Below are 5,448 nucleotides of genomic sequence, written 5' to 3' on the forward strand. Positions count from 1 at the left end.
AAAAAATTATATATATATATATATATATATAAAAACCTGGAATATCAGTTATCGGGGCGATCCAAACGTTCCTCACGAGAAGAAAAATATTTACACAGCTGGGATGGAGTCGATGCGTTTGCACAGCTTTAAGGTGGTTTAATGGGCGCAGCGGACAGGGAGGTAAAATATAATCCCCCCGCTTCTCCTTTTAGCCGCCACTAAAGCAAATAATAAAGTGAAAGCCCTCAGTACGAGGGGGGAAATTGAGATTCGGTGGCTTTGCGTTGGCACTTGGAGCTTGTCGTGCTGAACCAACAGTAAAAAGCAAGCAGCGAGCAGCACCACGACTTCAGAAAAAGGTTTAAACTGGGGCTGTTCTCCCCGTCAGAAGCATTTGGAGCACAGTGGGGATCCTCATTTCAGTGGATCCACAAATAATCATCCTGGGCTACACAAGAACTGTTAGGCTGCAGAGGTGTGATTTAATCTGCTACAAAAGATGTACTAAAGCTTCATTTTTGAGACAGGGCCCTTCTCTGAAGGAAACTCAACATTTCTTTTGTATGTTTAGTTATTTTAAGAATCCATAATTTGCATGAAAATTGCCATCTCATACAGATGAACACAAAAATAGCACAGCTTAATTTTAAAAACACTTGACAACCCCCCAGAGCGTACACGCTTAAGTAATTCTGTACTATTGAATTTCAAAAAGACACATTAGTATTGACCTGTAGAAAGCATTTCAACCCCTGTACTCCTCAGAGCCTTTAAAACACATTTACAGGGTTCTCAGTGTGCTGATGTGATTTAGAAAGAAAACAAACAAACAAACACAACAACAAAAACAAAGCTAAAAACAAACCCAAACAACACAGGTTCAGCTTGTTTTGTCACACAGCTACCATGACCCCTTTGAAAGGAAAAATCATGACACTGTTTTCTTCAGCAATGGGCTTATTTTGTTTCTTGAAAGAGCAAGAGTTGAGGGATTGCAGAAGTAGCTGCTCACAAACGGAGCCCTCATGGGCTGGTTAATGTCATGCCTCACACTGGGAGTCATATAAACCTTTATTCGTGATTTTTATGTGATAAAGATTAGAGGTGCACAGCAAACCCCAGCTGTGCTGATGCTGCTGGATTGAATACAAAGTGATTGGGAGCGAGCCTGGGGTGGGAAGCCCAGCTGGGCCAAACCGGACCCAAGGCACAGCCCAGCGAAAGAGCTGGCGGGAGGCCGGGCTCAAGTGCTGCTGCGGTTTGGTAAATTCCTCCTTCCACAGAGCCAGGGCCCATCTCCCTAATGAGAAAGTGGCAAAGCATCAAGAAGACGAATCCTTTCCCCCTGGCAAAAAAACAAGAGAGTGGTTTTGTTATTGGAGCTGGCGGAGCCAGGGACATTCAATAAAACACACACTTCGCGTCCCCTGCCAGGAGGGCCAGAGGCAGGCTCACCCTGGAAACACACCCCACGAACACGGTTCTTCTGCAAAAGCTTCATGAAAGGCTCATTTCTTTTGTCACTCATCTGAGAAGTTGCCCCATTTCTCTACCTTTTGTTTCAAGTGAGCAGCTCGAGCGTATGTGAAGTGATAGGTGGGAGGAAGAGATGGTGTGTTTGAAAAGCAACCTTGTGTATTGAACTGTAGCTAGAAGACATGTTGCCTTTTTTTTTTTTGGTGGTGGTTGGTTTGTTTTTAATGAGCACCACAGATCCCTCTCCACCCGATCCCTGTGTTTCTCCCCTGTAGCTCGTTCGGAGATGCCCTCTGGCAGGAAAGCACCCAGCAACAACTACAACTCTGTGCTCACAGCTAAACTATTTGCAACACCAACCGCTGGGGAGGCTGTCACCGATGTGTCATTTCCTAATGCTCACAGGCTGAGTTAAATCAATTCTTAACATTCCCCAGTGGTAACTGACGACGAGACCCCTGCAGAGACAGAGCTAATGAACTGCCAAAACTCAAAACCCTGGAGTCATTTCAGGAAAGTAAAAAAGATGTTTCAAACCACTACTCCAAACCCCCCACGACAACCAAAAGCGAAGCAGCGACCAACACAGAAGCTCCCAGGCAATGAGGCGGGATGGGGCAGAGCTGCATCTGAAGAGCAGGGACGGGTACAGCCAAGAACTACAGGTGATGATTTGTCCAAAAGCCTGGCAGAGAAAACCAAAACCCATTTGGTTCCTCTCTCAGGCTCTCTGGTCCTTCTCTTCCTTCCCACCTTTACATCCCTGAGAACACTGGGAGTTGCTGTATTTTCTAGATACAGTTGCATTTGCTGCTTTCCAGTTACAACTCACGATGTCTTTGACACATTACCTGCAAAACAATTTTTCAAGGAGCTTTAGTTACCTGGAAAATTTAAATATCTTACCAGTGGATTAAAATTAATTTGGGCTGAAGATGAAGACAACACGCTGACATTTTTAAAGACCCCAGGGTTAACTCTACCAAATTAACAACATTAAACAGTTGTTAGTCAGTCAGTCCTGCACTCATAGAGCAAATATTACAAATGTGAAGAGAATGAAGAATATAAATTCCACTTTTAAACAAAAACCCAAAGCAGGGATCTGCTTTTAAACAATTTTGGCAGCGAAAATATTTTACTCTGATTTACAAGAGAATGACACAAAATCCTCCGAACTGGGACAACAATCCTTTCTTGTCAGACACCCAAACCTGAAGCCCCTGCTGCCCGTTGATAAATGACAAGGATTCTGTCTCCTCTCCCATCCTCTCTGACGAGCGGTTGCTGACTGCGCAGCCTGGCGGTATGGACAATAATCCACTTTCCAGACTTCTGCGGGGAACATTAAGAAAAGTACTGTCATTTTGAAGTCAGTAAAACCGAAGACTGAAAATATTAATTCCATCCCTTACCACCTCCAAATATTGTCATACCCTTTTTTGGGACAGTTTTAATATTGCCATACATCAAGACAAATTTCGGCAAACTAATATTTAAACTACCTGAAACTCCCACTTCCTAAGAGTCAGCCAGCTCTGTAAATACTGTTGTTAGGAGCTCACTAACACAGAGGCTCTTGATGTACTTTTTAAGCGACTCAGGTGCATCTCAACACATTTTTATGTGTGATATGAAACCATGGCTATTTGTCATTATCTGATATTTATTAAATAAACCAGCGAGCCTGTATGAGGATCTCTAAGCAAGACAACAGCAGCCCAGATACTACTTTGTTACACATAGAGGAATTTTAAATCAGAGGATGTTTCCTGCTATCTACGTGCAGCCAAACTTAAATAGCTTTAATATATACGTGTTATTCTGCAATAGAATGGTCAGTATTTGACACCTCAGCTAAAGCGCCAGCTGTTCGGGTGAGGCAATCCCAGTGTGACCCAGCAGTGACTCACACACTAATTCAGGTTGGACGGGACCACAGGAGGTTACAAAGTCCAACCTCCTGCTCAACGCAGGGTCAGCTGCGGTACCCAAGCAGGTTGCTCAGGGCTGTACACAGTCTGCAGTTGTATTTGATACTCACTCCTTTCTCTCTTGTGGCAATTTTCTTTGCCTACAAACACGCAGCAGTCAACAGCACAGAGATGTACATCAGCCAAAGCCAAAACAACCTACAGGAGCAGGATAATTTACTTAAAGCTGGAAATATAAGACACTTTTTTGCTAGGAAGTGGTGGTGTTGTTTTTGTTGTGGTTTTTGGTTTTTTGGGTTTTTTTGGTAACAGTGAAAAACTATTCATTGCCCCTTGGAGTAGATAAAACTCTTGTTTAATGACCAAAAAAAAAACCAAACCAGGAGACCTTGCCTGAACATGCTAAGAGATGACAGAGGGGACCATAGTGGCAAAGAACATAACAAACTAAACCAGTGTGCTTATGACATAAGAAATGAGATGGTATTTGCAAGTCTTTAAACTTCATCTATGATTACATACAGAGCAAGAAGCAGTTTGGGTCTAAATCTGACAGAATGACGGTGACTTGTAAGCAGGTACATCTCATGTATTCTTATGAGAATACACATTTCTCTGTTTTCTTGTCCTGTCCCAGCAGTATGGGCATAGATGAAACAACATTGTCCCAGACTCAAACCAAATGCTGGTTTGCAGTCAACTTTGCCCAAGTTTATTAGGAGCTTTGGTTGTACTGTGCTATGGAAAACACAAGCTCATATCTGGCTTGTGCTGCTGCTTCCAAATGTTGAAGTATGTTAAGCAAGTGGTATTCAAGCTGAGGCATTTATTTCAAGTATACTTTTACAAGACACTTGCCAGTCAGATCACAGAATCACAGACTGGTTGGGGTTGGAAGGGACCTCTGGAGATCATCCAGTCCAACCCCCCTGCTAAAGCAGGTTCACCAGAGCAGATCACATAGGGTCGTGTCCAGGCGGGTTTGAATATCTCCAGAGAAGGAGACTCCACAACCTCTCTGGGCAGCCTGGTCCAGGGCTCTGGCACCTCACAGTAAAGAAGTTTCTCCTCATATTCAGATGGAACCTCCTGTGCTTGAGTCTGTGCCCATAGCCCCTCACCCTGTTGCTGAGCACCACTGAACAGAGTCTGGTCCATCCTCTTGACACCCACCCTTGAGATATTCATAAACATTGATGAGATCCTCTCTCAGCTTCTCTTCTCCACACTGAACAGCCCCAGCTCTCTCAGTGTCTCCTCATAAGAAAGATGCTCCAGACCCCTCATCATCTTTGTAGCCCACTGCATGACTCCAGCCTGTAAGTCAACACAGAACTCAAGAGATAAGTATACTAACCACGTTAACAGCCTAACGACAGGCTAAATGTTCCGTTTCCGGCACACCAGGCTTCTTAACGCAGCCCTGACTCTGTTTAAAACTCTTCGGTATGTACTTGAGACATGTTTGAGGAGGTTGTGAGATGCGTTCCGCCCCGCCCGACTGGCAGTGAGCCCCGCTCCACCTCAGGTGACACAGCGCTCAGCCCCCGCCGCGCCTTCCCGCCGCCGGGGGTTTTACCTCAGCGCTCACACACACCCACCCCACTCTCCCTGCCGCAAGAGGAGCCGTCCCGGCGCTCCGATGCCTCCAGCGGGGCCGGGGCAGCCCCAGAGCAGCCAGGCCCGACCCGGCCACAGGCCCGAGCGGCTCCACCGGTCTCCGCGTCGCCATGGCAACAGCGCCCCCCCCTCAGGCCCCCCTCCTTAGCTGCCTACCTTCCTGCCTGAGCCGCAACACCTCAATATCCCCTCTCCCCAAGCTAATCCCCCTACCGCCGGCTCCATGGGCCACCTAACCGAAAACCTTAAAGCCCAGCGCTGCCCGCGACCGCCGCCGCCACCCCGGGACGGCGGGAAACCGGTAGAAATAACCCGCCCACCGGTAGGCGAGGGCTGTCCGCCGCGCTGCCTGACTAATACTCATTGCCCCTCCCTTCCCGGGCTGCGGGGAGGTCCCCGATTAAGGTGTCCGCTACGCCGCCTGTCCGGAGCGCCT

General features: G+C 46.7%; 1 long non-coding RNA gene across 1 annotated transcript; it reads right to left on the bottom strand.

Moving 5' to 3' along the window:
* Positions 1 to 1,018: 1,018 nt before the first annotated feature.
* On the bottom strand, positions 1,019 to 5,114 carry LOC135988466 (uncharacterized). Its single transcript, XR_010606154.1, has 3 exons — positions 4,750 to 5,114; positions 2,673 to 2,793; positions 1,019 to 2,309 (listed from the first exon to the last, which is right to left on the bottom strand). It is a non-coding gene; the product is annotated as an uncharacterized LOC135988466 (long non-coding RNA).
* Between the last annotated feature and the right edge of the window lie 334 nt (positions 5,115 to 5,448).

The sequence above is a fragment of the Caloenas nicobarica genome, chromosome 4 (assembly GCF_036013445.1).
Source record: "Caloenas nicobarica isolate bCalNic1 chromosome 4, bCalNic1.hap1, whole genome shotgun sequence".
Lineage (NCBI taxonomy): Eukaryota > Metazoa > Chordata > Aves > Columbiformes > Columbidae > Caloenas > Caloenas nicobarica.